A 27,512-nucleotide genomic window follows, 5' to 3' on the forward strand; every position below is an offset into this window, starting at 1 on the left:
AATATATATATATATATATATATATATATATATATATATATTACATATATGTATAAATTCAGACAAAGTAGGAGGAGGGATTGTAAGGCATCGGGTTTGCAATAAGGGAGACTCTGAGTTTGAATCTGGCCTCAGACACTTACTAGCTGGGTGTCCCTGTAAAATGAATTGCAGAAGGAAATGGCAAATCTTAGCATCCCATGTGGAAGAGAGTAAAAATTTATGCATACTAGAGGGGATTCCAGTTAATGGATTTCTTATGATAAGATGCATGATGACAGGTAGTAGTGATTTGTTGAAAATTTTTGGCAAGTGGGGTGCATATAAATCTGACATGGCATTACAAATTTACTTCTGTTGAAATATACTCAATCGGGAGGGGGGGCAGGTAGGTGGTGCAGTAGATATAGCACCCACTCTGGAGTCAGGAGGATCTGAGTTCAAATTCAGCCTCAGACACTTAATATTTAACTTGCAGTATGACCTTGGACAAGTCATTTAACCCAATTGCCTTGCAAAAATATTTAAAAAATAAATATACACAATGGATTAATGGAGAAGTTGATGATACCTATCAAATTCACCAGTTAATATCAAATTCTATTGTCATGTGGAAATAAATGTTAGCATTAGAAGCATCTTAAGAATTTTGGAAATTCTACATATGAAACAAACAATTGAAATCACTGATAATATATTTATCATTCATCAAATTGAAGTTCATGCCTTTTTTTTTTTTAGGTTTTTACAAGGCAAATGGGGTTAAGTGGCTTGCCCAAGTCCACACAGCTAGGTAATTATTAAGTGTCTGAATCTGGATTTGAACTCAGGTACTCCTGACTCCAGGGCCAATGCTCTATCCACTGCACCACCTAGCCACCCCAGGTCATGACATTCAAAGAGAAATTGAAGGAAAAAAAAGAAGTTAACAACTTTTTACAAAGATGTTGTCAAAAAACAGGATTTACTTTTTAGACAGCATGGAGACTGAGAAGAGTAGTTGTGTCAGAGGATGAGGAAACTTCATGAGGTGATTTTAAATTAAAATTTTGGAACAAAAATATAGAGGCAAAATGAAAATAAAATATATGTCATCGAAGGAAATGTGTTTGTGTGTGTTTGTGTGTGTTTGAATGTGTATGTATACATATGAAGAGCAAAGTCTGAATATATTTCTTGGATGAAGGCTTGATATGACGTAATTGGGGAAAAAATCAGAAGTTTCCTTGCAAACATATAGAATTTAAAATGAAGAGAAAATACATTTGGAGAGAGTGATTGCTAAAGCCAAAAAAACCTCTCAGTTTGTTGAAAAAGGAACAGAGAACATTTTGAAACAATATAGATCAGTCAATAAATTGAGAGAAAACTTTTTTGGGGATTGTTGTATTCACATTTCTCAGCAGAAGCAAAATTGTCCATGAAGAATATAGTTGATGTTAGTCAAAGTCGATAGAGGTCAGAAAAGAGAATTAGTTTTTAGATACAAAGCAATAACTAATCATTTTTGCACTTGAATCAAGTAGCACAGAATGTGCCTAAATTTAAAGTATAGAGAAGTCCAGGCTTTGATCTGGAAGGAACCACCAAAGCCATCTGTTTTATTGAAGAGGAAACTGAGACCTAGGCTAGTTATGAGATTTTCCAAAAACCATAGTAATTAAAATACAACAGTGCATTTGTGATGAGATATGGGGGATGCTATTGGTCAAAAATCTGGGATACCAAATGGATCTTGAGGGAAAGGCAGATAGAGTGAGGGGAGCATTAACTCTAAAGGAAGAGATTTCTTTTGAACTTGCCCCTAGATGATCAATTGGAGTAAAGAAATACTCCATTTTGCAAAAGTCTTATTTATTTAATTTTTGCTGTTTTCTATGTTTTCTATATTGACAGACTGGTGTTAGTGCCTCATAAATTTTGTTGAATATAGGCAAAGATCTAATCCCTCAGTTTTGTTATGTCTCTGATCAGATATATTCTCTATAATCCCACAATTTGTAAATTTTCCTTTTTCTGAGGGGGGTATAAATACTTAGTCTATATTCACAGGGAACATTTTGGCTTTTTATCTTCTGGCAAACTAATTAAATTCTAGGACTTCAACTACTGCCTTTTGTACAGATGGCCCTCAAGTTTGCATTCAGATCCCTTACCTCGCTTCTATGGCTCATACTTACATTTCCAAAAAGGCATATTTATCTGAAATTAACATGGGCATTCCAAACTAAACATGCCCAATAAATCCTATTTTCCCCTTATATGTGATCGTCCCTATTATCATATTATATATATATATGTATATATTCATATTTATATATGGCCTTTATTTCCCTATCTCCTGTCATCGTAATATTGACGTTTTCTTTGGCTCTTATGTGTCACTCAATTTATTATATGAAGTTAGATAAAAATCCTATTGTTTTTCTTTTATAACATCTTATATTTCTTTCCCCTTCTCTATTTTCCACTGTCACAGGATGGTGTTTTTTTTTTCCCCACTCAACTTGACAATAGTCATAACCTCCTTTCGAGCCTTTCCATTTCTACTTTTTCTGTTCTCTAGTCACTTCTTTATACATAGATCTATTCATTTAACACCTTGGCTCAAAAAACAGTCAGTTACTTCTCATGGTATTCCAAGGAAAGTTTAATGCTTCTGCCTAGATCCAAATTCTTCTAGAATGTGGCACTCTTTCCCCCACTTGCTTTTCTGATATAATTCATATTCATATGTCCCATACAATTGTTAACCTGAACTACTCATTGTTCTTCCCATTTTCATAAAGCAAAGAAGGGGGAAAAAACCCTCATTCCATGAAAACTCTCAATTCTCTACTCTTGTTCACACTGTTTCATGGATTAATCTCTCTCCCCTTCATGATATTTTCAACTCAATTTTACAAATCTTCAGCATGAAACCCATAGCTTTTCTATAGCACTTTGAAGTTTGCAAAGTGATTTATAAATATAACATCATTATCTTCAATTTGAAAATGGTGGTAACACTAGCACCTTCCACCCAAGACTGATTGATGCTAGATAAAAAATAATTACAATGTCTCACACAATCACTCTGGCAAGAAGGTTTTATAAGCCTCATTTAAGAGAGATAAGGCACCTGAAGAAAAGAGAAATCAAGTGATTTCGATTCCATCTCCTTTTTACTACAAAACTCCTTGACATCATCTTCTACTCTTTCCTACTTTTCTCCAGTTTCTGAAAAATACATACCTGGCTTTTCTTCTTGTCAAGGTGGACACTTCTGCAAATGTCATTAATTTCATTTCCCCTTGCCTCCTTCAGTAGAAAACTGTAATATCAATAATCCATCATGTCTCAATTTTTTCCAGGGGGAACTTTTGGTTTGCTGATTCCTTCTTTAAGGACTTCAAACACTCCTAAATGCCCCTTTCTTAAAAGTGAAAGAAAAAAAGTTCACTATTCCCTATCACTCCTCAAGCTAGCACCATCTATTTCTCATTCTTTTCTCCACTAAACTCCTAGATAAAAAGGTTTTTGAAATACACACATGCAAAACATGCATATTTCCTTCTTGCCTCCCTTTTAAGAATATAAACTTCTTGCAAGAGTACAAGAGTATTTTACACACACACACACACACACACACACACACACACTCATTATTTATTTATTTATTTGTTTGTTTGTTTATTTATTTATTTTCCCGGAGAATATTATGGTGCCTGGCACATAAATACTTGCTAATTGATTGATGTTAAGGATGAGAGATGGCTTTTGAACACTTATTTTATCTAGTTGAAAGTACTCCTTTCTCCCTTTCTACATTGCCTTTCTTACAGTTAGTGCTTCATTAAAAAATAAAAGTCTTGAGACATATCTTCAAATGATGACTAGAAGGATGGTGTTGTATATGATGTAGAGATAATTCATTCTGCTTTCAAAGAAATTAGATGAGATAACAACTGAAGGCCCTTTCCATTTTGAGATTCCATGATTCTAATTAATCAACACACAACTACTCAGCCTTTTTCAATATTCCATCTTGCCTTGTATCAGAAAAGATTACTGGGCTGGAGGTTGAGCTTTGAAGTCTATTCTTGCTCATAATTAGTTATGTAATGTTGAACGAGCCATTCTTTTTGTGTATAATTCCACATTTGATTATGAAGTTGGGTTGGGCAACCTCAGAATTCTAGCATATGTCAAAGATTTCTTGATCACAGAGATGACTGAAAGATATTTAAGTAGGAACTTAGAGTTAGAACTTGAATGAGAAAACATTCCTGGAGAGATTGTTTGGGAGACTAGTGTGATAGTAAAATTATGAAAATAGGTAGACTCACTTTTATATGACAGAAGAAAGCCACTGAAGGAAAATAAAATGATAAAATAGGATTCCTGTTAGTATAAATGTCATAGAAGACAAGGAAGAAATTTTTGGGAAGGAAGACATTGTCAACAGCATCAAATATTGCAAGACTAGTCAGGGAAATTAACTCAGCAAAATTGGAGCTACAGAAAAAGGTCTTTGTAAGCAATGGTTTTAGTAACTTGCTAGAGAAAGGAGCCAGCTTGCAAGGATAAAAGCTGGAGTAGGTGGAAAGGAAATGAAGCTATCCAGAGCAAGCATTCTTTTATCCAAGTTGAACTTATTTATATATTCACATATTTATGTGCCACTTTTGGGGGATAATTAGTTCCATAATTATATTCTTGGCAGTGTGAAAATAGAAATCTTATCATTTATCTTAAAATAACCTTTGTTTCCTTTCAAATTTATGCACAAGTCCTTAGTTCTAGTATTCTAGAATTCGGTGAATAAACCTGTGCTCACCATATCTACATGCTATATAATCTTGTATTTATGATATTGATCATATCTTCCTCTCTCTGCCTTTAATTTTTCAAACTTCTCTTATCTTCTTTATATATCTATATGTATAACAGTGATAAGAGAGCTAGAGAGAGAGTCAGAAAGACTGAGAAACAGAGAGAAGGGATGTAGACAGAGAATATTGATTAGATTCACACATACAGTAATAGTAGAAGCAGTAAGTAGGAGTAATAGTAGTAGAAATAGCAGTAGGAGTTATTTTGTGTGATCTCTAAATAGAGTCTTCTCTATCTCTGTCTCTGTCTCTGTCTCTCTTTGTCTCTCCATTTCTGTCTCTGTTTCTCCCTCTGTTTATCTGGGTCTGTGTATTTGTGTGTGTGCGCGTGTGTGTGTGTGTGTGTGTGTGTATCCCTCTCTCTGTCTTCCTTTCTTTGATTTGGTTTGGATTTAGGTCTGGGTATTTGTTGGATTTCATTATTCTAAAGTTTTACATTTTTTTGGAGGCTTGGCATTAACTCCAGTATTCTCTTACATCAGATTTGATTTTGGGATGAAATGAGGCAATCCCAATTCATTCAATATTTTAAAAGGTTTATTTTACCCTAACAGCAAAAATATATAATCAGTATACTGTGGTACTCTCTGGGATAGCCCCATCAATCTCTATAGAGATACATGTCTGATCAGCAGATCATCAAGGATGAAACCTATGGTTTTTGAGCACCCTACAAGACTGAGAGATTTAGATTACACTTGATTAGGGGTTTTGTTTGCCTGTCTTTTTTGTTGTTGTTGCTCTCACTCTTTGTCCCAGAAAAGTACTTCAGAGACTTGAAGCACATCAAATTCTAGAAAGAGCTTTATCTGTTTTTGGTGTTCATAAGAGAACAATGTTTCAGGAAAAGATACATATTATCCTCCCTGAGTTAGTACATTTGAGTTTCACAACAATTATGAAGAGGACTTTTTGTTATTATCCCTCTTTTATAGAAGAGGAAACAAAGACTGACAAACATTAATTAACTTGCCCAGGGTTACACAATTAGAAGATGGCAGGATTTAAAGGCAGGATTCAAACTCAATCCTTTTTATCTCTGAGTCCTGCAATTTATCTACTGTGTCACTTAGCCACTTACCTATTTTTTTTAAAACAGTACCCATTTTACTTCCATTGACTGTTTTTTGTTCCTCGATAGAATTATGGTCTCTATCATATTAACAGGATTTAAAAATAGATTGTAGAACATCCTCCACACAGTTTTATTTTAAAAGTTATCCAAATGTGTGCAACTTTCATTATTTTTTTCTATATCTTCCATTAAAACTCTTTGGAAGCATTCCTGCACTAGAATCTAGTACATTACATCTGCTGGTAGACAGCAATCCTCCTACAGTGCTTCTCCCTCCTCCAACTTCCCTTTGGCAGGATTTCGCCTAAAGGCAAGTACTGTCAATAATGTTCATCATAAGAATGACTATTCTGTCATAAAACACTCTATTATTTTTTCCTCTTCTGACCCTTTGGACTCTATTTTAATGATACACTATTGACCACTTTATGTAAGTATGTTCTTCATTAACAGCATGACCCCAGCCCAAATTTCTAAATTTGTTCTCAATATTAATGCATCAGTCTAAAGACTGTCCCCACCAGAATTTTAGAGAAATATCAATTGTAGATTCCAGACTCACATTCAAGGAATTTCTGTTTCTTGAACATATGGCGTCAGAGAATTAGAAGAAACCATTTTGTAAGCCAGTTTAAATATATATTCAATTTTATTTCTGATCATGAAATGAGATGGTACTTTGTCATGTTAAAATGTCAGTTTTACTTTAATATTTTCATAATCTGTTCATTGGAGTAGAGATATCATGAGAGGCCTTACTGTCAAATAGACTGAATAACCAGTTTTGTTTTATGAGGTGACATATGTGTTTTCTCAAAGCTGTGTACTATATAAAATCAGAAAAGACACAAGAAAAAGAATTTAGAGGAATTGCATCCAAAAATTTCATCAGTGACAAAAAAGAATATAAAACTAATAAAACTAATAAAAGCAGTAGAACTCTTTTAAATATGTTAAATGCTCCAAAATACATAAATACTGTTACAATAGAGTGGCAAGTCACATTCACTCTCTAGGTCCCAGAGCAACTTGCAGCTATGCCCTTTTCCTGCACTAACAAACCTATTCTGGTCTTCCTAATTTTGTCCTAATTTGTCTCCCTAAATTCAATTTCTCCCTCAATCAGTCCTCCAAATGGTTGGCAGTTCAAACTTACTAAAACTGAGGTTTGATCATTGTGATGTATAAAAATGTTTGGGAATCATGGTTTCTGGGTAATTAATCATTTTATTAATAATGCTAGCAATAATTGATTAAAGGGTCAGTGACTCTCTCAAATGCCAAGCAATACTCATGCAACCACTCAATATTTATAATCTCTTGAAAGAGTGGGTATTCTGGAAAGTGGCAATCAACTTTGATTGGTTAACAAATAAGAGAAAATGAATATTATAATGAGAAATAGGCTTATTCTAATGAGGAACTGGAAAATATTCTGATCACTCAGTCTTGGATAAAGGGTCTTATCCCTTATTCATATTATCAAGCATAGGGCAATGTAGACAAAAGAGGGGGGGGGTCTGTCTCTGCTCCAACTTGTCTGAATAGAACACAAGGGACCAGAATTTGTATTAGAGTAAATTTTTTAAGGTTCTCTAGTTGGGTGCAGTGACAATTCTAAGATTTCATCTCATCATTTATCTTGTCTTTCAGAAAACTAAGCAATGACATAATCTCTAAATTAAGAAGGGAAAAAAATTTTGTGTCTCTCTAATGTTTCTTTTTTTAATAATCATTTCTCTTACCATTTCATTGCCTCTATCTTAAAATAAAACCTCTGTAAATGCCTTAGAAAGCTTTTGAAGACTTTGAAAACCTGGTTACCTACCATCTACTTTTCTTGTTTTGTTTCATAGTAATACAATTTCTTTTTCCTCAACCAACCTGTTATGCTGGCTATTCCCCTAAAAATTACATTTTCATGCTCCTTGCTTTTGCATATGTCAAAAACCAATTCCTCCTTACTTTTGCCTCAATTTCCCTAGCTTCATTCAAAACATAGCCTATTGGAGACATTTTTTCATCCTACTTTGATAATTAGTATTCTGACCCTCTAGAAATTGCTCTGGAGAACTCACTTATGCCTAGGATTTACTTAGGACCTTATATATCAATCTGGAAGGAATTTTTTTTTAAGTTAAGGTAATAGGGTTAAGAGACTTTACCAAGGCCACACAGCCAGGCAATTATTAAATGTCTGAGGCTGGATTTGAACTCAGGTATTACTATTTCCAGGGCCAGTGCTCTATTCATTGTGACACCTAGCTACCCCTGGAAGGAATTTTTGAATTCACTTAGTTCAATCTTCATTTTTGAGATAAAGAAATTGAACATTTAAGAGATTGAGATTAATTTGCCTCAGTTACACAGAGTGAGGATTTAAACCTGTGATCTTAATAGTCTGCATTTTCCCACAGTTTTATATTTCATTTTAAAGAGAGAAATAATGGATATGTTGATAAGATTTGTGAACAAAGTAAATCAGTAAAAAGGAACATTTAATTAGTCAAGAATTTTTGTTTTTTTCTTACTATATCTGACTTCCATTAAGTTACAGACATTCTTACTAACTTAGGTTAAACATCTCTCAGCCTGATCACTTTGGAATAATGAAGGTTTAGGAGGGAAAAAATGAGTTAAAATTTTTGGAAAATTGATACTATTTAGGGAATATAGAGAGCAAATTATATTTGAGTTAGTTGGTGATCTGGTTTATAATTTTGAAAGGGAATAGATTTTGATATATAAAGCACTTTACCTCATCCCTTCATTAGTCCAGGGAAAGATAGTGAAAAGGAGTAATTAAGCACAGTGTGGATTTGAGGTTAAATTGTGATCTGGATAAGGGACTGATGTAGGAGTGAAGCTGAGATAGTCTGGGAAAAGGTAGGTTAGTGGCTATTCAATGATAGTAGAGAACAACTGACATCCCCTGAGGTGACTGATAGTATCTTCCATGACAAAGAATATTGAAAAGCATTAGTCTGAAAGAAGAAAGTTTTTTTCCTTCCTCTGCCCCACCAAAAACCTTCTACCAACTAACCAATGAGAATCTTCATTCTTCTTCCCTTTCTAATCACTTGTCCATTAATTTTAAGTAGTAGTAGAAGAAAAAAGTATCCTATTTTCATATCCTCCCTACTGATTCTGGCAATTTCTAAACCTGATTCTATTTCTTTAATAACTAATATTATTCCCATAGGAATAAGTGAACTAACATTCCTAAAATGTATAGCGCAGAGCCTGGAAGATAGTAGTCAATAAAATCTTTCCCCTTTTTCTCTTTCTCCCTGTTATCTATAAGTATGTAATTACATGAGATCAGAATACTCTCAAGCGTTTTTGTGTTGGAATGACTATTTAGTCTCTTCTAGCTCTCCTTTTCCTTTAATAAATAAGATGGAAATAAAAAAAAAGATTTGTCTCACTGACTTAACAACCTTATGACTTCCATTAACTCATTCTTTTAGGTCATGATTTTTATTATTAAAAATTAATCATTGATTCCATTGGCAGTTAAGTGAAACCAACAGTCCTCTTATTAGAATATTTTTTAAAAATCATATCAAAATAATAAAGGTAAGAGGTGATGAGGGCATGAATTCAGGGTGTGGACATGAGTGCACAAAAAAGAAGTATATAGGACAGGTAGACAAGATATGACAAAGTATTACCTATATTGGATAAGTGCAAATGAAGAGGTAAGGATCAAAAATGTGGAAATTGTTCACTCCAAAAGGATAATAGTACTTCGGCAGTAACAGAGAAGCTCAAAAGAAGTGAATGGAAAAGATGATTTCAGCTTTGGGCATGTGGAATTTGAGATGTCTATGGGACACCTAGAAATGCCCAAGAGGCATGTTAATAGGCATGAGGAAATCCCTGTGTCTCTGGACCTAGAGATCTGAGAATTACTTGCAATGAGAAAATAATCTGCTATAGTTAGAAAGTTATGGATAAACAACCAGGAAAAGAGACTGAGTAGTGTTTAGACAGAAAGGAAGAGAACCAATTGATAACTGTGTCAGAAATGTAGCCAGAAGAGAGTTATCTAATTGTTTCAAAAAGTCATTCTATATACCAAGTGTCTTATCCAAGATCAATTATGCATTTTCCTGTAACTAGTAGCTTTTCAAAATTGAGTAGATCATATGACACTACTCGGCAAATATCTATAAGTATGTCATTACGTGAGATCAGAATAGTCTCAAGCGTTTTGTGGTATACCCACTTACCTCTATCTTGATCATTTAAAATCATGATCATTGTGTTTGTTTCTTTTTAAATTTTTGTATTTTTCTCCCTGTCTCAATTCCTTCTCCACTGGGAAATAATACAAAGAAAAGTTTGTAAAATATACAGAAAAATATACATACTAAAGCAAAAGAAATTCTTTTATTGCTGGTATTTGTGACTTATTTGTGATTTGTTTACATATTATATACAAATATATGGCTTATTTGCATCTTGAGACCATCAATTTTATGTAATGAGATATGTATATGCTTCCTCATCTGCCCTCAATCATGGTTGGTTATTGAATTGTATTTCAAATTTATTTGTCTTGACAAACTTATTGATATTTAAATTGTTATCCTGTTTCTTCTCACTTTTCTCTGCATCAGTCTGCATCAGAAGTCTTTCCATTGTTTTGGTCTGAAACTATCACTGATATTAATTTTTTTAAGACAATGGTAACTCAACACATTCATAGATCATAATTATTTGGTTGTTCTCTAATTACTGACCAGCTTCTTAGTATTTTCGATTTCTATGACACTCCAAAAAGTGGACTATAAATAAATAATTAAATAAAGGATTGATAAATAAATATATGTTTATGTGGTTCTTTTCCTCCATTGTTACCTTTTTTTTTTTTTTTGGAAAAGGGATTTCCAATCCTAGTATCTGTCTGGTTCCCTGGAACAGGTTTTACAAAAATGTTTAAAGGCCAAAATGCTTTAATTTTAAGTGATTTAACTTAATATGTATTACAATGCTCCTCACTTCCCAAAACTACTGTGTTTAACAAAAGATCAGATACTTCCAAAGAACTGAACCTAGCAATTCAAAATACATTTAAAATATTTTCATTGGAAATGTAGGTACAAATCAGCATCTGTTCTCCAGAAATACTGAATTTTAAAGACATAAAGGTCATATTTATTAAGAGCTGTCAGTATGTGTGAAGTCAAATCATAATTTCATTTGTATCTTGATGACAGGAGAACTCATTCTTGCTAATGAAGGCTAATCAGAATCAGAAAAGATAATTATTTCATGCTAAATAGTTAAGTAAATAATACTCAGGTATTGCATCAGTTTCCCAGATTGAGAATCTTAAACAAAGATCTGAATTCTGCATAAAAAAGAGAAAGCAGCTATATAAGAAGTGAGATCAAGCACTCAGAAGAGTATCAGAAAAATCTAAAGAATGTAGTACAGTAGAATTCAGTAGCCAAGTCATGATCAGAAGTACCAGATGTTTGATGCAACAAAGTTCAGAAAAGTAGACTGAAATATAATGTGCCATCTTATATCTAATGAACTCTCTTTGGGTGGGTGCTGATAAATGTTTAACAACTGACTCTTCAGAAAAAAAATTGTATCATGAACAGCAAAGTACATAGAAGAACTTAACAACCACATATTTCTCATTTATCTTAAAAAAATATGATAGGACAACAGAAACAGATCTCCATCAGAAAGGAACATGTCTAGAGTGTCTGAGTTCTGATGATCTTCTCTTTGCCAGCTGATGTTATTTTCATTGAAAATGTCTGTGTACCAATCCTTGACATATCAAATGTTTGTTGTATGTGTGCCAAAGGCAAGATCATGATACATTTGTTTTCTTTTGGTTTAAATAATGCCAAAATTTCAAGGAATTGTTTTATAATTCAACTAAAAATTTTACAATCAGCTTGGGATATCCTTAGTACATGCTTTTCAAAACTGTAGAGTTATCTATTATAGAAATATTTTCTAACTCTACTACATAGTCCTTAAGGATTTATTTGATTAATAATTTTTATCACCCCATGTTATATTAGAAAACTCTTTATCCATGCTGAGGAAATTGTACTTAAAGAATGCTCTCCTGTTCTTATAAAGCTAATTTCACAGTAAAAAGTGATCACCTTCCTTGATGTCAACTTGGGAATTCTGAGCTTAAGCCAAGTAGGTTATCCACATTCAATATCCCATAGGTAAACCAGGCCAGGCTGGAGATGGCACAAGTCATTCTTTCCTAATTTTAAAATATATTTATCTATTTTCATGCATTTTTACATGCTTATTTCCAAGTTAGGAAATGTCCCTCTATCCTCCCTTCCCACAAACTGCCAATCAGCAGAGAACAGTCTGGTTAGCATTTTACATACATATTTTGTTAAACATATTTACAAATTAATAATTTTGGGCATGAGTAATTAGGATTGAGAGAAAGAGATATATAAGAGATCATTTTTTATAAAGTGTTCATCAGATTCAGAAGGGTTTTTTTTCCTGTTTGTTTTGTTTTGTTGTGCTTTTCCTTCCTTTTTGCCACCTCTGGTTGGGGCTTATAAAGTCCATAACCCATCAAATATTGTTGTCCTTGTTCTCTGGACTGTTGAGAGGAGCTGCTTCCATCAAGGTTGTTCATCTCATATGTACATTGTTCTCTTGGTTCTACTCCCTTCACTCAGCATCAGATCCCGTTAAGTCATTCCATGCTTCTTCAGAGTCCAACCATTTATTGTTTCTTATAGAACAATAATATTCCATAGTATTTATGCACCATAATTTGTTTAGTGATTCCCCAATTGATGGGCATCCCCTCAATTTCAATTTCTTTGCCACTACAAAAAGAGTTGCTATGAATATTTTGGAACATGTAGGTCTTTTCCCATTTTTTACATTTTCTTCTGGATATAGACCTAGAAACAGTTTTATTGCTCTTTGGGCATAGTTCCACATTGCTCCTCAGAAAGATTGGATCTATTCACAACTCCACCAGCAATACATCAATGTCCCAAACCTCTCCAACATTGACCATATTCCCTTTTTTCTCATCTTGGGTAAACTAATAGGTGTGAGATGATACCTCATTGTTTTGATTTGCTTTTCTCTAATCAATGGTGATTTGGAGCATTTTTTCATGTATAGATATAGATATAGATATAGATATATAGATATAGATATAGATATAGATATAGATATAGATATAGATATAGATATAGATATAGATATAGATATATATTTAATTTCTTCATTTGAAAACTGTTCAAAACCTTTGACCACCTACCAATTTAGGAAATGACTTGTGATCTTATAAATTTGATGCAATTCTCTATATATTCTAGAAATGGGACCCTTATCAGAACTCCTGGCTATAAAGATTTTTTCCCCAGCTTTCTGCTTTCCTTCTAATTTTGGCAGCCTTGATTTTATTGATGCAAAGATTTTTAATTTAGTCAAAATTATTCATTTTGCAGTTTATAATGTGCTCTAATTCTTGTTTGGTCATGAATTTATCCCTTTTCCATAGATCAGAAAGATATAGTAGGTTTTTGGTCTGTTAATTTATCTATAGTGTTGTTCTTTATGTCTAAATCCTGTACCCATTTTGACCTTGTTTTTGTATAGGGTGTGACATGTGGATCTATGCCTAGATTTGCCATACTATTTTGCAGTTTTCCCAAAAATTTTTGACAAATAATGAGTTCTTATCCCAGAGACTGATGCCTTTGGGTTTGTTAAATAGTAGGCTGCTTTAGTCAGTTGCTGCACTTTCTTTTGAACCTATCCTAATCCATTTATCCCTTACTATATATGTCTTAACCAGTACCAGGCAGTTTTGATGATTGATGCTTTTTAGTATAGGTTTAGATCTGGTAGAACTAGAGCACCTTCCTTTACACGTTTTTCATCAGTTCCCTTACGATTCTTGTCCTTTTATTGCTGAAGATGAATTTTGTTATTAATTATTTCTAGCTTGGTAAAGTAGTTATTTGGTAGTTTGATTGGTATGGCACTGAATAAGTAATTTAATTTAGGTAAAATTGTCATTTTTATTATATTAGTTCAAGTAGCCATGGCAATTTGACATTTTCCAATTATTTCGATTTGACTTCATTTGGATGAGGAGTATTATATAGTTATATTCATACAGTTTCTGGGTTTGTCTTGGGAGATAGATTCCCAAATATTTAATGTTATCTACAGTTATTTTAAATGGATTTTTTCTTTCTTTGCCTTGCTCTTATTCTTTTACTACCTGCGATAGCTCTGGTGTGGATTTGGACATTGCCTTAAGAGAGTCAGGTCAAGTAGAAATGTACACACATAAGGTCGTGATACAAAAATCTACTGGTTTTATTTTTGGAAACAGACTTTTTATAACAAAAACTTATCTTGGGATTGACTTGTTAAAGGAGATGCAGTTTTAGAATTTCCTGGGTAATTTACATTATTTGTTCTTAGAAATCTGCATACCTCTCTAACAGAAAAGCCTTTAGGGTGGCTAGGTTGGTGCAATGTACCAGCCCTGGAGTCAGGAGTACCTGAGTTCAAATCCGACCTCAGACACTTAATAATTACCTAGCTGTGTAACCTTTAACCCCATTGCCTTTCAAAAACTAAAAAATAAGCCTTTACAACAAGCATTCCTGAGCTACAGATTGTCCCAGGTCAGGGTTCACTGGAGAGCCAACACATCCATATAATGAGCAAGAATATATCCATCTCTGATAGAAAAGGTCACTAAGGATATGTATAAATCACTGCTAGGAGCTGGCCCTCAACAGATGTATGCTGAAGATTTAGATGGTGTGTTAGGACATCTATATTTTTTCCCAGAGGCAAAAGACATCTGAGACAAATGGGAATAATGCACAATATCAATAATAATGCAAAGATACCATGAAGCATGCTCACTAATGGGTTCTTAAAAGGAAAAGGGTAAAATCTATTAACAAATTTAAGCAAATTATCAGTAACTGAGCCCATTTACATTCTAGGTGCCAATGCATTATAATTATGCAATTGATTCATAGTCATAGTAATAGAATGATTATACCATATTCCATTCAAATAACTTTTTATATTATCCTGTGGAATAAGTGAAGTATTATATTTTAAAGGAGTAACACAAATAGCAGAAAATCTATAATCACATTGCAGTTGTCCCTTGTGTTCATTACAGAGGTTTGTAATGTATTAATCAAATGATAAAGATCTTCATTAATTCTCTCCTGAGCATTTTCTGATAATTCTTGAATATGTTTAGCTTCCACTTTTTTCTTTTTTATTTTTTTATTCTCATTTTGAACAAATGTTTTTTTTTACATTAATAAAATATTCTTGTTTAAAAGTAAACAAAATACCCCTCCTCCCCCATGAATATAGATAAACTTCCTTGGGCATAAAAAGTAAAGGGGAGAGAAAAAAAATTAAAATAAAACAAAATAATAGTAATAATTGTAGGTATGGCCAGGTGGCACAATGGACAAAGCACCAGCCCTGGAGCTATGAGCACCCGAGTCCATATCCAGCCTCGTAAACCCAACAATCACCCAACCACCCGATCCCCACTGCCCTGCAAAAACCAAAAAAAAAGAAAAAAAATGACCCAAAATAAAATAAAATAATAATAATAGTAGGGGTGGCTGGGTGGCAGACAGAGCATTGGCCCTTGAGCCAGGAGCACCTGTGTCCAAATCCGGCCCCATACATCCAAAGATCACCCTGCTGTGTGGCCCCAGGCAGGCCATACAGCCCCACTTGCCCTGCATCCTCCCCCAAATAATAATAACAAAAAATGTGCTTAAGTCATTGTTCCAACCCCAAAAACTCCGTCATGGGTGCATCTCATTCTTTATGATAAGTCCATCACAAAAGTTACTTCCATATTTTTCCACTGTTGCCATTGCTGTTCACAACTCCCTCCTTTCTTATTTCTCCACTACCACGTACTCTATTTTCTCTCTCCTTTCACTCTGATTCTGCTGTAGGGTCGTTGACTGGCTCAGCATACACATCCCTGGTCCTGGGGCCAAGAAGCCCTGAGCCCCCATACCACCCCTTAAGCCCAGCATCCACCTGGCCCCATGGTCCTGGGCAGGCCTTCCAATCCCAGCCCCTTGCAAGAAGTAAGAAAGAAAATGTGTTATATCTTACCACTTTCCCCCCATGGTCCATCCTCTCGTTTATTCACATCACCACCCCTTCCCCCTGCTCCCCCCTCCTTCTTACTCCAGATGCCTATACCCCACTGAGTATATATGCTGTTTCCTCTCCTAGCCATCTCTGATGAGAGCAAAGGTTCCCTCATTTGCCCTTGCCTTAGCTCATTGTAATAAAAAAAAAATCTTATTATGTGAAATATGTTGGACTATTCCCCCTCTCCTTTTTCTTTCTCCCATTCCATTTCCCCTTTTTTTCTATTGACTCCATTTTTACACCATATTTTATCTTCGAATTCAGCTTTCTCCTGTGCTTCAACTATAAAAGCTCTCTCTACCTGCTCTATTTACTGAGAGGGTTCATATGAGTATTATCAGTGTCATTTTTCTATGCAGGAATACATGCAGTTCATCCTCATTAAGTCCCTCATATTTTCCCCCTCTCCTCCAATCTCCATGCTTCACCTGAGTCCTGTATCTGAAGATCAAACCTTCTGTTCAGCTCTGGCCATTCCAAAAGGAACCTTTGAAATTCCCCTGGGTCATTGAAAGTCCATCTTTTTCCCTGGAAGAGAACATTCAGCCTTGCTGGGTAGTTCATTCTTGGCTGCATTCTAAGCTCTTTGGCCTTCCGGTATATTGTATTCCAAACCCTATGAGCTTACAATGTAGTTGCTGCTAAGTCCTGTGTGATCCTGACTGCAGCTCTACAATATTTGAACTGTGTCCTTCTGGCTGCTTGGAATATTTTCTCTTTGACTTGGGAGTTCTGGAACTTGGCTATAACATTCCTAGGGGTTGGTTTTTTGGGATCTCTTTCTCTGGGGGATTGGTGGATTCTCTCCATTTCTATTTTGCCCTCTGCTTCTAGAATATCAGGGCAATTTTCCTGTAGTAATTCTTTGAAAATGATGTCAAAGCTCTTTTCCTGATCATGACTTTCAGGTATTCCAATCATTTCAAAATTATCTTTCCTAAGTCTGTTTTCCATATCAGTTGTTTTTTCAAAGAGATATTTCACATTTTCTTCTAATTTTTCATTTTTTTGGTTTTGAAGTATTGATTCCTGATTTCTGGTAAATTCATCAATCTCCCTGAATTCTATTCTTTGTCTGAAGGATTTGTTCTCCTCAGAGAGTTTTCTTATCTCTTTTTCCATCTGGCCAATTTTGCTTTTTAAAGCATTCTTCTCCTCAATAACTTTTTGAACTGTTTTATCCATTTGACCTAAGCTGGTTTTTAGCATGCTATTTTCTTCAGCATTTTTTGGATTTCCTTGAATAAGCTGCTGACTTCATTTTCATGTTTTTCCTGCATCTCTCTCCTTTCTTTTCCCAGTTTTTCTTCCAACTCCCTCATTTGATTTTCAAAGTCTTTTTTGAGCTCTGTCATAGCCTGAGCCCAATTTCTGTTTTTCTTGGAGTCTTTAGATGCAGAAGTTTGTGCTTCCTCATCTTCAGACTGAGTATTTTGATCCTTCTCGGGCTCATTTGCAAAATATTTCTCAATAGTCTTCCCTTTGTTTCTCTGCTTGCTCATTTTCCCAGCCTGGGCCTGGTTTGGGGGTGCTTCCTGAGCTTTTGGGGCACTCCCACAAGGGTCTCAGTGTTTGAGGCTCTGTCCTCCCTCCTGGTCTGTGAATGACCATAAGCACCTCCCTCTGCCACGAGGCTGAGGTGGGGGGGGCTGCTGTACTGTGGCGGGGGCTAGACTTCTATCAGGATCTGAATGTGGTCAGAGCCCCAGAGTCTTGTTCCAAAGGCAGAGGCCCGAGCTAGTGGTTTCTTTTCACTCCCCTCCTTCAGCTCAATGGGCTCATGCCCTGAAGGCCCCTGCTTACTAGCTCTGCCTACTTCTGTTTCTGGCTCCAGGCTGCAGAAAGACCAAGCTGCTCCCTGTGTGCCCTGAGGGCTGGGCTCCATGTGCTCTCTCTGGCAGAGGTCCCCCACTGTTCCTCCACTTTGTGCCCAGTGCTCCCCGGGGTGCAGCTCAGGAGACTCCCCTGCTGCTGTTAGCTGCAGCTCCCAGTGCCCTGGGGCTGCCTCCGGGAGGCTGAAGTTCTTTTGCTCTGGAGGGCCACCCCTCCAGCGGGCCGCCCTTCCAACCCTGGGGAGCAGAGCCTTTCTGCTCTTTTCCAGGTTACCTTGAGTAGGAGAACTGCTACACTGGGTCCCTCTGTGGATTCTGTCTCTCAAAAGTTTAGTTAGAGTCCTTAGCTGTTGAGTTTTATCAGAGAGCTCCTAAGACTCAATCCCTTCTTGTCGCCATCTTGGCTCCACCCCCCTCCACTTTTTTTCTTATGCCCCACTTGTACCTAAATTCCTGTAAAGGTGGCTGCCACAATGGCTGCCATAACCCTTAATGTTCCAAACGCTTTGCAACTAATTCATCTCTTCTGCCTAATTCTCTTTAATACCTTTTCTAAGAACTCATCAACAGGAAATATATACCAACCTTCTACCTTATTTGGTATTATAGCAAATTTTGATTGGCTTATCATGAAAACAGCATCATCATCCCTTACTTCCTTATTAACATACATTCGAATAGTGCAATTGTAACAGTTAACATTATACCCCCCATTTTCTCTGATAATACTGACATTTTTGAACAATCCTATCATGAAAGCAATATCTGGTCCTCTGCATGCAGTCACAGACAATTTCTTTTCTGCATAAGATATTTTTCCCAACATCTTATTCCATTGTATATACCTTATCAATCTATTGCTGCCATAACCTTCCACATCTCTGAATTAGCTAATCCTATTTCTAGGTATATAATTGGATTAATATAGCCTGGACTACCCCATGGAATGACTCTATCAGGAGAAATTCTTCTATTTGGGATATGACAGGCAACCCAGGATGGAAAATGTTCATGTTTGAAATCCCAAGCAGGTAATTTTAAAAAAGGAAGTTCTGTAAGAAATATCTTTCTAGGGGTAGCTAGGTGGTGTAGTGGATAAAGCACTGTCTCTGGAGTCAGGAGTACCTGGGTTCAAATCCAGTCTCATACACCTAGCTGTGTGGCCTTGGGCAAGCCACTTAACCCCATTTGTCTTGCAAAAACTGAAACAAAAAGAAATATCTTTCTTCCTTCAATACTTTCTACAAATGGAATTCCTGATATTTCTAAGGTCCTGAACATTCCCATGTTATAAATATTTGGATGAGTTGAATGATTAGTTTTACTTAATTTAACACATGGTTCAACAGTGTGTATTTTACAAAAACATATGGGTGTCACAGTATTTAAACAAGAAAAATTATGCCTAACTTTTCTTCTCAGCATCCCTTCTTTGATATCTCTTGTCAGAACTTTGGTATATCACAAATAATCTGCAGCTTCTGCTATTAATATAATTTCAGTCATACTCTCTCCCCATTGTAGAGTAGTGACCCATGGAGGATTTTGAACATGTCTGATATTCAACTCCTTTTACAATGCCCAAATTGTTCACGAGTAATGTCAGCATCATCAGTTGTCCCGTAAGTCCATGATGTATTCTCCTCTCATCTTTTCCTTTTCAATTTCTTAAGTGTAAGTTATTCATTTTCTGTATTACTTGATTCATCTGGTCTGCATGGTCTGATGTTTCTTTCTGGTATCCAGACAAGCCAGTGGACAAACCAGAAGCATTCCCTGGACTCCAGGTTAATAACTGATCCAGTAATTTTCATTGTTAATGCATTAGGATCCTTCCACATGACCATGGCCTTCTCTTCATGTTGCACATCCTTAAAAAAAAACTTTATGCAGATGTTAATTGTTTATCATTCAATGTTAAAAAATTCATAGTATATAAGGCTAGATTTACTCTCTTCCTTTGTTTCTCTTTTTGTCCATATATATCCCCCCTTCTTTTGCACTTCCAGAAATCTCTTAAGATCTTTATGTTTTCTTTCTACTAAAGCTTGACCAATGGGGTTATAGGGAATACCTGTAATATTCTTTAAATTGTAATATAGGCAGAATTGTTTAATACCATAGCAGTATATCTAGGGCCATTATATGTTTTTATGGCTTGGTATCCCTGCAATAGCAAAGCAATGGAATTAATGATCAATCACACCTCGTGTAGCCTCTGAACTTTGTGCTGTTGCCATTGTATATGAACTACTGTATCTATAGTCTCATAAATGAATTTCATTTTTCCAAAAAATACATAATGAGGCACATTCATTTGCCAAAATTCATTAGGAACCTGGTGTCTAGGATTCTTAGAATAATTTGGAGGGGTAGGTAAATTTGGAAGGCATAGTTGGCAGGATATTACTATATCCTTCACTTGCTCTCTGGTGAGTTTAAAATCTTTCTTAATAAAGAGACATTATGGTGAAATTTTTTGTGACACTGCCTAGCTTGCTCTTCTACTGGTAGCTTATAAGAAGTGGAAGGGTTAATTGATCAGCCCTATGATTGCCTTCATATGGGCCCAGGCAATCCAGTGTGAGAATGTATGTGTTCAATTAAAAAAAGGATTATATATATCTCTTATAACTTCTTGTAACTCTTCAAAGAGTTGATATAATTCTTCATCAGTGCTATGTTTAATAAAAGCTGTTTCTATGTATCTGACCACATGATAACTATACTTACTTTCTGTAAAAATGTTAAAGATTTGTGACCATTCTAGTAATACCATTAATTGGGCATATAATTCATTCTTTTGTTTAGACTATTTTTTTTTATTATTTCATTTATGCTTGAGCCTACAGGTCTAGAATAAGGTCCATCCCAATTTTTAAAAATTTCAGGAAACCCAGTGTCATAACTTCAGATATTTTCCCTCATTACCTCTACAGAGCACTCAATCATTAACTCCAGGCTTTGACATCATTACAGTAAAATAGTTTATATTGATAAAACTACATCACATAACTTTTCAACATCTTGCTCATCAGTAAATTACCTGATTATGGGTTACATAATTTTGAATCTCCCAATCATTTTTCAAAGTCTCTCACATTTATTCAGTATTATTGGAAATAATTGCAGTTAAGGTATAACTTCCCAATCTCTTATAAAACCTTTTTTCTAAGTTTACCATTTTTGCTTCTTTAAAATTAAAAATTAATTTATTAACTTATATGAAGCATAATGTTTTTCATGCTGACATCTCATTCTTTTAAAGTTAACCTTATAACTGAATATCTGTTGTTCATAAATTTCTTTCACATCTATCTTTTATAAGCTTATTTTACTCTTGTTCAAATATACTCTATTTCAAAAAGAAAATAAGATCCTCTATGAATTTAGTTTTATATATATGTACATATATATATGTATAATAATTCCAGTGTAAAACTTTTACCAATGCCAGGGTAACAAGATACATATATAATTTCTTCTTCTTAAGTAACAGATATTAAATAGGTTACTTTGATCTTACATATAAATATTCCCTCTAAGAAACACTAAGTGATAGAGCACAGTTTTTCTCAATATCTCTGAGCCAAGAGACCTTGAGAAATATAACCTTGTTGGCAAGGTATTCTCCAGTTTTCTTATAACAAATCTTTACAAAGGTGAGGGATGATGCTTCAATTCATTCATTGTTTGTTATTGTAACACAATCTTAAAGTTTCAAAAAATTGTCTGAATCTGTTCTTATCCAAAGTTTACTAATTATACATAACACACTTCAATTTAATGTATATTTTCTTTACTCCCTAAAACTCTGTAATACATAAAAATTTCTTGAGACCAGCTGTTTCTAAAATCCCTTTTTATGATTACAAGATTTTCTTTATACTTCTCTTAATAATCTTATAAATTCCAAACTCATATTCAAAATTACCTTAAATTACTTTCTTTTATAAAATATAAAAGTTCACAAATCCTTCTTATCTATATCAGTACTGTTCTAACTTCTCAATGCTCTAACTTTAAAGTTAGACTGAGGGATCACTGACAAAATGATGTTCTGGTATTTGGAGATTCCTCATATTTTGAGTTATGAAGTCATTTTGTACTAATTATTTACCTTTACTGTTTATCATTCTTTGCTCCCCCCAAATTTTATATATATATATGTATATATATATATATACATATATATATATACATATATATATATATATTTAACATGCTAATTATGATCAGTCCAAAAATAATTTTAGTGACAATTTTAATTTCTTCTAAGTCCCTTATATGTATAATTTGCCCAATCTGTAAATAAAATTCTATTAGTCTATCAGACCAGTAATGAGACAACAAAATAAGAGAAAATAATAGAACTCCTTCTCCTTCAAAAACAACAGGAAAGTCTTTTTCGGCACAAATCATAAGTTTTGGACAAAGATAAGATCTAAATTTGAAAGGAGAGAATGGAATAAGATTGGCCAATCAGAACACAGAGAACAGCCAGCCTAAGAGACAACCAAGAGCTTCTCTCTGCCTAAATTTTAAAGCAAACACATATAGACACTTAAACAGAGTCAGAGCATTTAGAACCAGAGAGGCTCCCCAAATCCAGGAAAACCCCAATTTGCTCTCCCTTTAAACATTACACAAAGACAAAAAACAACAAGATACCACATAAACATATGCACTCTGGTTGGACAACAAAACAAACACCACCAAAGGTGACAAATCTTCCAAAAAAAAAACCAGAGGAAAAATGCAGAAAACATTCCATTTTTCACAATACATTTTTTTTCCATTCAAAGGTTTTGATATCAAACACTTCTTGATTTTAATTATAAATAACTATAACTTTTGAGAAGGCAGTCACTCAAAAATCCCTCAGTCTAATTGAAATATCTCCTGTCCTTCTTCAGCTTAGTGTGAACCAAATAAGTTCTTTTTAAAGGAACAGACCAAAATCTTTTCTAGGAGGGTAGTCTTTTATTTTTAAATCCTCAATCATCCCATTATTTTCTTTAATGATCAAATTACACATTTTAAAATGATGCTGATTTTCTTGTCTTTTTGAAATTAAATATAATTTTTTCTGACTGTTTATTTAACACATACCTTTCTCATCTGTGAATACTTGCGGGGGTCCAGCCTCTGCGGGGTCCTTGGAACCTGACAGGAGGGATAGAGTCGGCAAAATGAGTTGAGTCAACAATTGGGTAAAGGCAGGAGCATGTTGACTGACTGTCAGTGTCTTGGATTTATTTTTATAGCTTCAGAATCATGTATGTTTCAAGCAAGCTGAGATCATTTCCTTGGTTACAAAAATGAACAATTTTCATAATCAATCGTATAGTTCATATGGTGACAAGTTTTAATCATGTGATTACAAGTTTAAGTAATAATCATATAGTTAATTGATTTCTTATCCCTACTCAGACCATCATGATCTTAGCCTGTCTGGTACCTTATTTATTACTACATTATATAATTGTTCATTCATTTAAAGTTATTAATTAAGCAATTCTTTTAATGGAAAATTTTTTTATATTTTTTGTGTAAGTAATGTTTTTCGATACACTCCCTTAACAATCTATAGTGAGGGTCTTTATGCTTATCCACCCATTAGTTAACTCTTACAATATCCAGTTTTCCTTTCAGGCCTTGTTGGTAGAAACCACAGTTTCTTTGACTTTTTTATTCTTTCCCATGAAACTAAGGCTGCTGGAGTTCACATATCGGTCACCTGTACTAACTATTTTCTCACCATCTTTTTCATATATTCCTGTGTATGAAAAGGGGGGAAAAACTATTAATTTCCCTGGAATTCTATCTGACCCATCTTGTATCTGTTTTTCCTTTATATATTCTGGCATCTCCTAGGAATTCCCAGTTTTGGGTTTTCCAGAGATTTCATAATGCTGAAGCCTTTTGTATGCCTCAGGGGGAGGCAGTCCTGTTAAATTTAGAGAGAGTTTACAATCTATTTATTCAAGGAATTTGTCTGAAATCCTTCCTTTATAGTCATTCCAGTATTAGGGTGAGTAAATATTGTAATCAATAATGAACCTATAAATATTGGTATGCATGACATCCATATATATATATAGGAATAGTTGTTACATCAGGCAATGTGACTGCCTTGAGTCTTCTTGCTGTGGCTCCCAAAAAATACTCACTGTCACTTTTCTATTTCTAAAACTTCAAATAAATTCCATTTTTTAACATTTTGTTTTATTTTATCAAGTCTTCATGAAACAATTCTCTCTTTCTTATCTAGTGCTTTTTCTTAATTCCTCTCTCAGTTAACTTCAATATCTAGATAAGTGAGCCATGAGCAAACAAGCTGTCTGATCTCTCACACCTCTTTGAACTGCCTGTTGCAGCCTAGCAGGAAATTGTGTAAAATCTTCATTAGCTCCATGGTTTATTTTTGTAAATGAAGTATTGTCTCTTTCTTTTTCAGGCAATTTTAGCCAGACCTGTTTCTCAGTGTGTTCTTGTGCCTGTAAACTATACCCAATTTGATTGTCTCCTCCTGCCCATGGACCAGAGCTAGAGAGGATATCAAATGTTATTCTTAACCCTGCTGCTTCATTTATCTTAGCTTGACTAGTACAATTCTAAAAAACTTAAGTTTTCCATATTAAATAATCTGGAGTAAGAGCAGTTTTTGCTATCGTGGTCCAATCTTTTGGGGTTAATATTTGTCTAGCTAATATTCCTATCATAATTCCAACATATGGGCTATTGTTTGTTGTTGATTTCAATTCTTTAAATGTTTTAAAATTTAAATTATTGTATTCACTCAGAACAATCTTTGGAATCTTTGGATCAGCTCTCTCAAGCACAGGGAAAGAAAACAAGAACTCTCTCATGTCCCATGGAATCTCTTCTCTTTTAACCACTGATTTTTTTTAGTAGCATTTATATGTCCCTTATCTCTGTTAGTGTTTTTCTTTTTAGACCTTAAAGGAGCAGAAGGTGAATTATTAAATTTAGGAGGATGTGGAGATGGCTGGGGAGCTGCTGTTGTGGAAAGCCCAGGGAGCAGCAGCCACTGCAGCAGCCTGAGGGGGTGGGGCCAGATGTCCAGGACACTTCTCAGTACACGTTTCTAAAGTAGGAGCCTGGAGGAGGATTCTCCTAGGAAGGTACAGCCCTGCAGCCTTGGCCTCCACACCCCTCCTTCCACCCTGAGGCAGGCATAGGTCCAGAGGTGGTGTTAGAGGTAAAAGCCACCACTCTTTTTTTACTCTTATCTTCCTGCTGAATAGAGTGAACATCTACATCAACTTTTAATATACTCTGAGCCAAAGGAACATCTCCAGGTGGAGTCAGACAGATTTTTAAAATATTCCATAATGAAAAGACGCCTATAGGAAATGCCTCCTGACCTTCCTGTTTAAAATGTTCACTCATCTGTTTCCCCAGTTTTCCATTTTTCAATACTTAGTACTCCTTCTTTTGAAAACGAATGACAACAAAAACTTATCTCAGGAATGACCAGTTAGAGGAGATCCAGCTTCATAATTTCCTGGGTAAATTTGCAATATTTGTTTTTATAAATCTGCATACATCTCTATCAGAAAAACCTTTTACAACCACTTCCAGAGCCACAGATTGTCCCAGGTGAGGGTTCACTTGGAGAGACAACAAATCCATATAATGAGCAAGAAGACATATATATCTCTGATGGAAAATGTCACCAAGGATATGTGTAAAATCACTCCCAGGAGCTGGCCCTCAACAGGCTTTGTTATTCATATATAGAAATAGTGGTTATTTATGTGGGTTTATTTTATATCCTGTGACTTTGCTGAATTTGTTAATTGTTTCAAGGATTTTAGATGATTTTCTTGAGTTCTCTAGGTATACCATCATATTATCTGCAAAGAGTGAATGTTTGGCTTCCTCATTGCCAATTCTGATTCCTTCAATATCTTTTCCTTCTCTTATTGCTGATGTTATCATTTTTAATACAATATTGAATAATAATGATGTTAATGGGCATCCTTGTTTCACCCCTGAATTTATTGGAAATGCTCCCATTAAATCTTCCCATTAATTATACTATTTAATGATGGTTTAGATAGATACTATTTGTTAATTTAAGGAAAACTCCATTCATTCCTAAACTTTCTAGTTTTTTAAATAGGAATGGATGTTGTATTTTATGAAAGGCTTTTTCAGGATCTATTTAGATAATCATATGATTTCTGTTGGTTTTGCTACTGATATGCTTAATTATGTTGAGGGTTTTCCTACTGTTGAACCATCTATGCCTGCCTGGTATAAATCCAACCTGATCAAGGTGTATTATCCTGGTAATAACTTGATGTAGTCTCACTGCTAAAATTTTATTTAAGATTTTTGCATCAATATTCATTAGGGAGACTGATCTATAATTTTCATTGTCTGTTTTGTTTTAGTTTGGCTGAAGTCTTTCCTCTTCTATTTTTAACTAGTTAATGTAGAATAAGAATTAGTTGTTCCTCAAATATTTGGTAGAATTCACTTGTAAATCCATCTGGACCTGGAGACTTTGCTAGGGAGTTTATTGATGGTTTCTTCTATTTCTTTTTTTTCTGAAATGGAGTTATTTAAGTAATTTATTTCATCTTCTGTTAATCTGGGCAGTTTCTATTTTTTTTAAAATAGTCATCCATTTAACTCTAGATGTCCAATTTATTGGCATACATTTGGCAACGAAACTCTGAATTATCTCTTTAATTTCCTCATCATTTGTGCTTATTTAACCCTTTTCATTTTTGATACTGGTAATTTGGCTATCTTCTTTCTTTTCTTACATCAGAATAACCAGAGATTTTTCTATTTTATTACCTTTTTCATAAAATCTACTCTTAGTTTTATTTATGAGATCAATGCTTTTCTTGCTTTCCATTTTATTAATCTCTCCCTTGATTTTCAGGATTTCTAATTTGGTGTTGAATTGGGGATATTTAATTTGTTCTTTTGCTTTTTTAGTTGTATACCCAGTTCACTGATCTCCTCTTTTTTGTATTTTATTCATTTAGGCATTCAGAGATATAAAGTTTCCCCTCAAAACTGCTTTGTCTGCATCCCATAAATTTTAGTATGATATGTCTCATTATTATAATTTTCTTGGACATAATTATTATTTCTATTATTTGCTGTTTGATCCTCTCATTATTTAAGATAAAGTTATTTAATTTCCAATTAGTTCTTGGTTTATCTTTCCCTGACTCTTTATTACATATAATTTTTATTGCACCATGGTCTGAGAAGTGTGCATTTATTATTTCTGCCTTTCTGCTTTTGATTATAAGCTTTTAGTGCCCTTGTGCATGGTCAGTTTTGCTGAAGGTGCCATGTACTGCTGAGGAGAAAGGTATATTCTTTTCTAACCCCATTAAATTTTTCTCCAGAGGTCTTTCATATCTCTTTTCTAAGATTTTATTCACCTTCTTGACTTCCTTCTTGTTTATTTTGTTGTTAGATTTAACTAGTTCTGAGAGAGGAAGATTGAGATCTCCCATTTTTAAAGTTTTG

At 34.5% G+C, this 27,512-nt stretch overlaps 1 long non-coding RNA gene across 1 annotated transcript in view; it reads right to left on the reverse strand.

The window, feature by feature from the left end:
• LOC141501741 (uncharacterized) overlaps nt 1-27,512 on the reverse strand; it is a 110,548-nt gene that overhangs the window by 54,683 nt on the left and 28,353 nt on the right. Inside the window, exon 2 of the long non-coding RNA XR_012472299.1 lies at nt 23,097-23,150. This is a non-coding gene — a long non-coding RNA (uncharacterized LOC141501741). The remainder of the gene's footprint in view (nt 1-23,096; nt 23,151-27,512) is intronic.

The sequence above is a fragment of the Macrotis lagotis genome, chromosome 1, assembly GCF_037893015.1.
Source record: "Macrotis lagotis isolate mMagLag1 chromosome 1, bilby.v1.9.chrom.fasta, whole genome shotgun sequence".
Classification (NCBI taxonomy): domain Eukaryota; kingdom Metazoa; phylum Chordata; class Mammalia; order Peramelemorphia; family Peramelidae; genus Macrotis; species Macrotis lagotis.